Here is an 11,491-nt window from a genome sequence, read left to right as displayed (position 1 = left end):
TTAGACCACACATGATACATTCTCTCACTACTGATTATCTTACTGTGCAGCACTCCTTCAGAACTGACCCTCTGACAGTGCAGTACTCCCTCAGTACTGACCCTCTGACAGTGCAGTGCTCCCTCAGTACTGACCCTCTGACAGTGCAGCACTCCCTCAGTACTGACCCTCTGACAGTGGAGCACTCCCTCAGTACTGACCCTCTGACAGTGCAGCACTCCCTCAGTACTGACCCTCTGACAGTGCAGCACTCCCTCAGATTATCTAACCGTGCAGCACTCACTCAGTACTGATCCTCTGACAGTGCAGCACTCCCTCAGTACTGACCCTCTGACAGTGCAGCACTCCCTCAGTACTGACCCTCTGACAGTGCAGCACTCCTTCAATACTGACCCTCTAACAGTGCAGCACTCGCTCAACACTGACCATCTGACACCAAAAAAGAGAAAATGCTGGAAAATCTCAGCAAGTCTGGCAGCATCTGTAAGGAGAGAAAAGAGCTGACATTTCGAGTTTAACTGACCCTATGTCAAAGCTTTGACAAAGGGTCAGCTAGACTCAATGCGTCAGCTCTTTTCTCTCCTTACAGATGCTGCCAGACTTGCTGAGATTTTTCAGCATTCTCTGTTTTGGTTTCAGATTCCAGCATCCGCAGTAATTTGCTTTTATACTGACCCTCTGACAGTGCAGCACTCCCTCTGCACTGACCCTCTGACAGTGCAGCACTCCCACAGTACTGAGACAGTACTGGGCTCCTTTGGCAATGATTCGGTTACATTACCATACTGAAATAGTTTGACCTTTATTGTATAGTGGGTCTGCAGCCAAAACACACTTGGTACATTCTGGTGAACCCTGGGACAATGCTGCAATTTTACATCCTACAAAATGATTGGAATTTTACATTGGACAGTTTCAGCTTTGTTTCCTTGCTACAAAGCAGCTTTCAGTTTGAATCCCTCCTCCATAGACCATAGGTCCAGCATCTCTGACACCCGTATTGCTCAGGCACAAATTGTGAGAACATGTTACATGCTGTGACACTTGTTATTATTCTTTCATGCGGTGGGCCATGATCATAAGAAGCAGGAGCAGATTCAGGCCATTTGACCCATCTTTTGATGAGATCATGACTGATCTGATAACCCTCTACTCAACTGTCTTGTCTTTTCCCCATAACCCTTGCTCCTTTTACTGATTAAAAATCCATCTAGCTGGGCCAATGTTTTTGTCAATCACTGATTGTGCTTGATAAATTGAGTTTCCCTCTTGAACCACTGCAGTTTTGGAGGTTACGGTGTGGAGGGGCCGGTGTTGGACTTCCTCAGTACAAAGTTAAAAATCACACAACAACAGGTTATTGTCCAACAGGTTTATTTGGAAACTTTCAAAGCATTGCTTCTTCAAGAAGGAGCAGTGCTCCGAAAACTAGTGCTTCCAAATAAACCTGTTGGATGATAACCTAGTCTTGGAGGTTGTTAGGTTGGTAGTTCCAGGAGTTTTATACCAGCTGCAGTGAGGTTCCATGTGTAGAAATATTGTTAGGATGATGCGTGGCTTGGCAGGGAACTTGGCGTGTTTCTATGGGGCGGCATGCTGGCTCAGTGGTTAGCACTGCTGCCTCACAGCACCAGGGTCCCAGGGCGACTGTCTGTGTAGACTTTGCACATTCTCCCTGTGTCTGCGCGAGTTTCCTCCCACAGTCCAAAGATGTGCAGGTCAGGTGAATTGGCCGTGCTAAATTACCCATAGTGTTAGGTGCATTTGTCAGAGGGAAATGGATCTGGGTGGGTTACTCTTCGGAGGGTTGGTGTGGACTTGTTGGGCCGAAGAGCCTGTTTCCACACAGTAGGGAATCTAATCTAATCTATTTCACATTAACACCACCCATATTTGGTAGCACAGCCAAACCTCACTGTGAAAAATTCCCAAGATGCTGTTGGATGACGATGAGCTGCCAAATGACTGAGGGGTTGATTCAGAGATTCATGTATGGAACCCATGCATTTCCTGCCTGCTCCTGGCAATAGCTTTGCACTTTCCCATCCTAACACAGACCAAAGATGTGCAGGTGAGGTGGACTGGCCATGCTAAATGTGTTAGGTGCATTAGTCAGAGGGGAATGGGTCTGGGTGGGTTACTCTTTGGAGGGTCGGTGTGGACTGGTTGGGCTGAAGGGCCTGTTTCCACACTTTACGGAATCTAATCTAAAAAATACACATCACCAGCACCAGGCGTATTCTTAGTGGTCCCAGCCTCCAGTAGTTCTGCTCCCATATTCCAAGCATTGATCACCCTTGGATCCAATTTAATATCCAATTGGAATGGTGGCGGTATTTTCCTTTATTCGTAGAATGTGGGATAAGGCCATTTGTCCCATTGAGTATACACCAACCCTCCGAACAGCATCCCACCCAGACCTCGAAACCTTACGTTTTCTGTGGCCAATCCATTGAACCTGCACATCTTTGCACTGTGGGAGGAAACTCACACAGACATGGAGAGAATGTGCAAACTCTACACAGACAGTCACCTGACGCTGGAATCAAACCCAGGTCCTTGGTGCTGTGAGGCAGCAGTGCTAACCACTGAGCCACCGTGCCACCTTAATGTTTGAGTGCTGTTTAAACAAGTTTTTTCCCATCTCCCAATGTTTTCATAATAAAATAGAAATTAGGTTTAAAGACAGTTTGTTTTAATCCTCGTTTAATTTTGTGGGGTTTTTTTTGCTGCCAGCTCTGGCTCTGGACATTCATCTTTAATTCTGGGAAACACTATAGAGAATCTGGAGATTTGGCCCACTCTAGGCTGACAATGTTTTAACACCTTGAGTCCAGCTTTCTTTACTATGCACCTTTCACTTTCTCAGAAGCTGGCATTGTTATCTTATTCATTCATGAAATGTGGGCATTGCTGGCTGTATCAGCATTCATTCGCTCCTCCCGAATTGCCCAGGGGCTGTTGAGAGTCAGCAAGGGTCTGGGGATCTGGACTAAGATTCAGAACATTGAAGTTTTTCTTCCCTAGATTGGCATTAGTGAACCAGATGAGTTTTTTTTAATTACAACTGACACATTGTCAGCATTCGGCTAGGTTCTAATTACAGAATTTTTATTTCATTCAAATTTTACCATCAGCTGAGGTGAACCAGAAGATCACCTGGGTTTCCGGATTACTAGGTCAGTGACATTGCTGGCTGCGTCTCCACCTCCCCTGAGTATGCTTGTAGCTGCTGACTTATTCAATGCTTAGCATGCAAAGAACAAGGCCTGCGCACCTGAGAAAAGGTGAGAAAAGCAGACTGACTTAGTCCTTGTCAGGCAGAACATTCCAGATCGTAGCAACTCACTATGTTAAAAAAAAGCATCGTCCTGATATCTCCAAATGACAATGACCTTAAATCGGAGACCCTTTGGTTACTGACCCTCCTGCCACTGCAACTACTTTCCCTTTATTTAATGTATGAAATCCCTTCATGATTTTGAAACCCCGGTTAAATCTGCCGTGAAATTTCTCTGCTCTAAGGCAAGCGATGCAGCCTCTATGTTGTAACCCTGGTGCCGTTCTAGTAAATGTCCTCTGCACCCTCTCTAAAGTCGAACAGTAGCAGTATGGCTGAAGTTCAGAGTTTTATTTTAACAGATTGTCAGTGGAGCAGAAGATATATAATACCAGTGCCAGCTCTTCAAAACAGCTCTCCAAATAATCACCATCCCCACTCCACCCAATCTTTCCCCAGAGCCCTGATAATGCTTTACAGGATTTTGAAAACCTGGATGTTGTCCGGTTGGAATGGCATACATTTGTCCATGGTTAGGAAGGGAAAGCGTCATGGAGATTTCCCAATTATTAATAGGAATGAGCTTGCTGGGAAAACATTTTTTCTCAAAAAGAAAATTGGTTTTAACCCAATCCTGTGAGTCAAAAAGGAGGCATTAGACTGGGATTTAGCAAGTGCCCTTTGAAGTTATTTTCTCAGATATCGCAAAAGTTTATCTGGAAACAACTTAACAGTTAGCTGCTTTAAACAATGGAAAATGAACACGCTTCCAGATTTTTTTTTTCCTTGGGATATGAAATGAAAGCATTTCACAAGATCTCATTTGAAATTTCTGATCATTGCCACGGCAACCAGGAGACTCTGTGGTGAGATAAAGATTGAAGTATGAAGTCAAAGAACAAATCCAAGTAAAACAGTTATAACCATTCAAATATGCTGCCAGTAATCACAGTGCGTGCCCAGTCAAAGGATTCCAGAATGTTCCAGGCCTGAAGTAGGCCATTCAGTCCGTCAAACCTGTGCTGATTGTTTTCCTGAAGTAAATTACACATCCTAATCCCATTGTCCCTCTCACTCCCAAACTCTTCAATATCCCATCCAGTCTAACCCCACTCTGCCCCTCACTCCTAATGTCTTTAATATCCAACAAGTCTAATCCCATTCTTTCCCTCACCCCTACGCACTTTAATATCCCATCCAATTTAAATATTAATCTCCCTTTCATTTCTCCAAGTCCTTCAATATCCAATCCAGTCTCATCCCACACTGCCCCTCACTCCCCATGTCTTTTAATATCCACCCAGTCTAATCCCACTCTTTCCCTCATCCCCCACACCCATTATCATCCAACCCAGTCCAATATCACTCTCCCCCTCACTCCCTGTGTCCTTTAATATCCAACAAATCTAATCTCAGTCTTTCCCTCAACCCTGCATCCTTTAATATCCCACCTAGTCTAATGTCACTCTTTCCCTCACCTCCACACCCTTTAAAGTCCCACCCAATCTAATATCAGTCTCCCCTTCACTGCCCAAGTTTGACTTCAGCAATTTCCCAACTGCTGAAGAATCTCCACAATTTGAGATAACAATGGTTCTCAGCACATAAGAACCTAGACCAGAAATGTAGTGTAGATTTTTACTTTACAGCTCAGCATTGAACTAATATCTCAGGTTTGTCTCACATCATTAAAACCGCAAATTTACTCCCATTAATGAAAATTAGACGTTTTCTATCACGACCAGCAATCTGGAATGCCTGCTTTACCTGCAGGTCAGACGTTAAAAATCTACCCTGTGGTTTTAAAAGAGCAACAGCAAGATAATGAGGTGTAAACAAATAGATTTATTGGGGTTTAGTGCTGTGAGGGAGAACTCAAGCAAAGTAAAATAGAAAGAAACCTTTTCAAACAGTAATAGCTTAGGTAGCTGTCCCTTTGTCACTTGGCAGTCACTTAGCACTGCACTGCTATGGTTCTGTGTGTGCAAACTCGTTCTGCCACCTAGCAGTGGCACTGACTTGAAACAGAACATCAATATCTTTCCTTTTCTGAGCAGCATTGTACCTCATGGTGGTTTTGCAGCAGAAAATTCCTCACAGTGATCCGTTTTCTCATATTCTCTTGGGCACTTTTTCGGAATTAGCTGGAATTCCTGCTGTCGCTGCTGTCTTTCAGAGCACTCAGAATGATCCATCATTATTTATTACCCATCAGAATCTTGAATCCTTCATTAAGCCAAGCTCTTAGTTGTCCCAGCTGTGAATGGTTCCATGATGAGGCGTTGATCATACTCTCACAGTGGAATTGGTGCAAACAGCAGCTGGCCTGGACATCTGCAAAGTTTTAAATAACTTCTGGTTCTGCTTGTTATGAGTTATTTTCACCTGGATGCAACATACACTGAGTTAGTGAAGCTGATTTAACCCAATGTCACTTCGTTTATAGAGTCATAGAGACGTACAGCACAGAAACAGAATCTTTGGCCTAATACATCCATGCCGACCAGATATCCTACATTAATGTGGTCTCATTTGCCAGCATTTGGCCCCTATCTCTCTAAACCCTTCCTATTCATATACCTATCCAGATGCCTTTTAAATGCTGTAATTGTACCAGTCTCTATCACTTCCTCTGGCAACTCAAAGGTGACATTGGAAGGACAGTAAAGAATTAACAGCCTAATAGAGACACTGAATATCTCTGATGGTTTTCATCCAACGTGGAACAGCCTGAACGGAACAAAGATAAACAAAGCTGCATTTCAATAGCACCTTCAACTTCAGGACATCTCAGGCCACTTTGAAGTGTCTTAGAAGGACAGTCACTATTGTAGGATGATGTGAAGGTGCCGTTTTTGAGTGTGTGAGAGAGACTGGATAAAGTAGTGGGATCACCTGTAGTGTGACAGCAGATACAGTATATTTTGTTCAAAAAGCACACAATCCGTAGTCAGTCAGTCCATGTGACAATTTATAAATTCCTACTTTGGAAAGGAACCAGTCTGACTCAAGGTTGGAAAACAGACAGACTCTAACCTTGCACCTTCAATGCATTATCTGAGCTGAGATATCACCTTTTTTTTTAAATAAAACCTTAAATTATCTCAGGAATGTGATTTGAAAGAAGTTCTAGGATTTATGTATTAATGAATCAAAACTTACAACCTAATTGAAGTGATTAAAGACTTAACAGGAATCTAACTTTGTTCAATACATTGCATCAGTTGTGTGAAACTTTAATCTTTTACTATAAATTCTGTGTTCTATGATCCTGCCTGACTAGCTACTTGATGAAGGAGCAGTGCTCCAAAAGCTTGCACTTCCAAATAAACCTGTGATTTTTAACTGTTGTAGGAAACAGTTTGTAGACAGCAAGCTCCCAAAAGCAGCAAAAGATATGACCAAATAATCTGTTCTAATCAGAGTTACAAATTGACCAGGATATTGAGGAGAGCTACTTGTTATGTGTATTTCTTTAAAGCCCAAAGTGGTGCAGTGTTGATTAGATTACCCCCCCCACTTTCTGGTCTAACTAAAAGAGTCCTAATGATTAAATAACATGAGGTTTATTACATCACTGTAACAACAGTGGGCGGCACGGTGGCACAGTGGTTAGCACTGCTGCCTCACAGCGCCAGAGACCCGGGTTCAATTCCCGCCTCAGGCGACTGACTGTGTGGAGTTTGCACGTTCTCCCCGTGTCTGCGTGGGTTTCCTCCGGGTGAATTGACCATGCTAAATTGCCCGTAGTGTTAGGTAAGGGGTAAATGTAGGGGTATGGGTGGGTTGCGCTTTGGCGGGGCGGTGTGGACTTGTTGGGCCGAAGGGCCTGTTTCCACACTGTAAGTAACCTAATCTAATCTAATCTAAAACAAACAGGTTAGATACGTTACTACAGAGACTGTTAGGAGCTCATTAGCTCCAGGTCTGTCTTACTCCAACCATGTTCCCTTCGCATCATTACAGTGGTGATGCTCACAATACTCAAATACTAGCCCTTTCAGACCCACTTGCAACCTCCCACCCTGGTTGTTCCCTCATACTTATCCTATTGTTAATCCCTTTACATTTATCACTATCCCACCATCCCCCCAGCTTTTTGATTGTATCAGTTCAGATTATCTGAAAGTTTCACTATTCTTCTCAAACATATTCTCTTTTGGACTTGGAAAGACAGTGTTGGGTAAAAGGTGGTGTTAAAAATTGGGCAGTATTCATGCCTGAACTTTCATTAGTCCAGTGCAATTGCAGGAGTTTTTAATGTCTGGTGTCTGTCCTACATGTTACATTTGAGTGATCTGAAGAAATGAAGATGTTTGGTAGATTTCTTGTCCATAGTTTTATCTTCTCCTATTAGGATTGATCTATGCTGCGTTCAAGCCTCTGCTTCAGTCATGATCTGAATGACTTCCTTTAGAATTAGTTCTTCTTTGGACTGAAATAAATCTGACAAAGTCTCATCAGTAATGTCAATATGAATCCAGTCTCTTACAAATTCTGACTTTAATTCATCATAGTCTCATCTTTCCATAAGCCTATGGAGATCATCAATAGATTTCTCCTGGATGCTATAATTGTTGGGGGTCGAATCTTATCTTTTCAAGAAATTATTATTTCTGAGGTTGAAATAATTACCAAAGGTTTTCACTGCCTCTACAAATTGTCTGATGTTTCTTTGCCACTTGGTTATCAACAACATCACGTTATACTCTCAACTATGTACACAAGTTTGTTCATCATTCAGCTTCGGTTTTACAATACAGTTCAAAGTTGTCCTATACCTGAAGAACTGTGTTCCCCAGAATGTGCAATTTTGATGTCTATTTGGCCTATCTGTGAAATTAAATCCTACTGGCAATGTTATTGCTGGTGTAAAAACTGACAGAACTGCAAATGCTCTAAATCAGAAACAAAAACAGAAATTGTTTTTAAGGAATGGTCACTGGACCCGAAATGATTTCTCTACACAGATGCTGCCAGACCTGCTGACCTTTTCCAGCAATTTCTCATTTGGTTTGTTCTTTCTGGTGTATAGCTTTCCATGCCACTAGGTACTTTATCTTCTTTAAATATTATTAATGTGCAGTAATGGCAGTTCTCCTGTGCTTCTTGGCTGCAGTATAGGTTTTCCCACCCCCTTCACCAGCTAAAGCGGAAGTTTTGCAGCATTTCAGAGACTTGCTCTGACTCCCACTGAGTTCTCGTCATTTCCTGTAAAATGTCTGTATTCCACTAGAATCACAAACTTCTTTCAACTGACCAGCATTTATCTGCTTAGCAGTTTCTGCACTCCTGGAATATATGATTTCTCTCTCGTCACCTCCTTAGTTTCGATTTTCCAGGCCGTCCTCATAATATCCACACTATGACAAAGACAGTTGATTGGAGCTGCAACATTTTTGTTTCAAATGACTGCCCTTTCAGCCTCAATTTAAAGTTCTCTCTTTGCTCCAAGGGATTTTTGGTTTTGACTCATGTAACCACTGCTGACCGGTCAGCTCACTGGCTAGACTTGGCCTGCAAACTGCTTCCACGGACTATCCCTTCACAATGCAGCCTACACCTGAGCTGCAGATTTCTTCTGTGTGTTTTCTGTCAGAGATGAAATGATTCTTGTGTCATTCCCAGCAATTGTGACATTATCCCAGTTAGTGGTATTTACTGCACTTAATCCAACGTTAACCCTTTCACACCCACAGACAACACTCCACTGCTTTAGTTTGAAATCAGTGCCTTGGATTGTCTCAAAGAATGCATGTCTGCAAGTGTAGCTCCCACTCAGTCCTGCCCCTCCAACAGTCCAGCAACCGCTCAGCAATGCAACTCCAGCAGTGCAGTGCTCCCTCAATACTGCCCCAGCATACTGGCCCAAATTTAGGAATGTTACACACTGAACCCTGACCGAGATGTGTGTGCTGACACCCTGCTGTTTTACAACATTAAAGAAGCACAGTGCACAGTGGTTAGCATTGCTGCCTCACAGTTCCAGGGACCCAGGTTCAATTCCAGCCCCGAGTGACTGTCTATGTGGAATTTGCACATTCTCTCTGTGTCTGAATAGGATTCCTTCCGGCACTCCGGTTTCCTCCCACAGTCTAAAGATAAGCAAGTTAGGTGGATAGGCCATGCTAAAATGCCTATAGTGTCCAGAGATGTGCAGGTAAGTTGGATTGGCCATGGGAAATACAGGATTGTAGGGATAGGATGGGAAGAGTGTGTCTGGGTGGGATGCTCTTTGGAGAGTTGGAGTACAACTCATAGAGTCAGAGAGATGTACAGCACAGATACAGATCTATCTGTCCAACTCATCCATGCCAACCAGATATCCTACATTAATGTAGTCCCATTTGCCAGCATTTGACCCATATCCCCCCATGGCAATTTACCATGACCAATTCACCTGACTTGCACATCTTTGGACTGTGGGAGGAAACCCACGTCGACACAGGGAGAATATGCAAACTCCACACAGACAGTCGCCCGAAGCTGGAATCGAATCTGGCTCGCTGGCACTGTGAGGAAGCCGTGCTAACTACTGAGCCACCATGCCACCTATGATTCTGACATTTTGACACAGAAAGTTTGGAATATAATTGTGGGATTGGGAGGGATGGGATTGAATTTTCAAAGTTGCGAAAATGCCATTAGAGAACAGATTGTGCTGTGGGTTTGTATACAGCTGTACTACTTGTAGACATGGTGCTGAATTTCTTCGCAACCCTGATGAGGCGACATTTTGAGCATTGGGTTTAGAATTGGGCACTAAGTGGCTGAGGCGTTAAGATGTTTCCATTGTCAGTGGACCTTCCGGCCTGCATATCTCAATTCCTGCTGCCTGTTTTCTTCAACAGATTAATGGTAGAGTCGGAACAGACTGTCCAGATCTGTGCTGGTCATGAGAGTTAGCTCCAAGTAAACTCTGAAAGATCCAAATAACATTTGGGTCAACGTCAATTCCAACTCCTCAGCACGCGACAAAGGAAACCGGAAGAGAGCTTTCTTCAAATGCTTGTTTATCCCATCTCAGAATGTTTCTGTAAATAAGGAGTTCATTTGTCTGGCCAAGGGGGTTATGTTGGAAATGCTCAAATTTGCAAAGACTTATTTTCTTTGCTTATTAATTACTGAAGAGATTCCAAATTGATCATTTGGTAAACAGTGATTAGATTTGAATGCCAAGAAGATGTGTTTCCAGAAACTTGGAACAAAACTTTGTTAATGAAAGCATCCTATTGCCTGGAAACAAGTTTCAGATCCTCATAACTGGCCAAAGGACAGCTGTTTGGTTAACTCATCAGTTTTATGTTTGCATTTGATGATTGGAATTGAGTTGTTGGACTCTGGCATCTTAGCAGGATTGTGATAAATCCAGGGGGGATCCACATTGAAAACTCATTTTGAAGAAGGTACCTGAGGGAACATTTCTGGAGTAAACAGGAGAAAACTCCTTGTACTAATTCTGCCATTCAGCTCAGTATCCAGCCTGGATCATAGGGGGTCAGTATCCAGCCTGGATCCAGCCTATTCCAGTCACCTTTTGTCCTTTAGTCCCTTACCAACAAAAATCCAATGATCTCAGTTTTGAAACACAAGTTCAACAATCTCAGTTTTGAAATCTTGAAAAGAGATAGGAACAGGAGTCAGCCGTGTGGCCAATCTTTTCATAGACTCAGTTCCACTTATCCACCGGCTCACCATAACCCTTCATTCCTTTACTGTTCAAAAATCTATCTTTACCTTCAAAACATTAAATGAGATAGCCTCAACTGGACAGGGTATTCACCAGATTCACAACCCTTTGGGCGAAGAAGTTCATCCTCAACCCAGTCCTAAATCTGCTCCCCCTTAATTTGCCCACTAACTCACTAAACAGCCCTCCTGCTTCTACTCCCTTCATAATTTTATAATTTCCATAAGATCCCCTCTCATCTTCCTAAATTCCAATAAGTGTAGTCCCAGTCTACTCAACCTGTCCTCATAAGCCAACCCCCTCAACTCCAGAATCAACCTCGTGAACCTCCTCTGCACCCTCTCCAGTGCCAGTACATCCTGTCTCAAATAACGAGACCAAAACTGAATACAGTCCTCCAGGTGTGGCCTCACCAGCAGCCTCTACAGCTGCAACATAACCTCCCTATTTTTATACCCCATCCTTCTAGCAATGAAGGATAATATTCCATTTTCACTTGATCCTCAGCTTTTGGAAGGAGA

The sequence above is a fragment of the Chiloscyllium plagiosum genome, chromosome 6 (genome assembly GCF_004010195.1).
Source record: "Chiloscyllium plagiosum isolate BGI_BamShark_2017 chromosome 6, ASM401019v2, whole genome shotgun sequence".
Taxonomy (NCBI): Eukaryota; Metazoa; Chordata; class Chondrichthyes; order Orectolobiformes; family Hemiscylliidae; genus Chiloscyllium; species Chiloscyllium plagiosum.
This window is presented reverse-complemented; position numbering follows the sequence as displayed.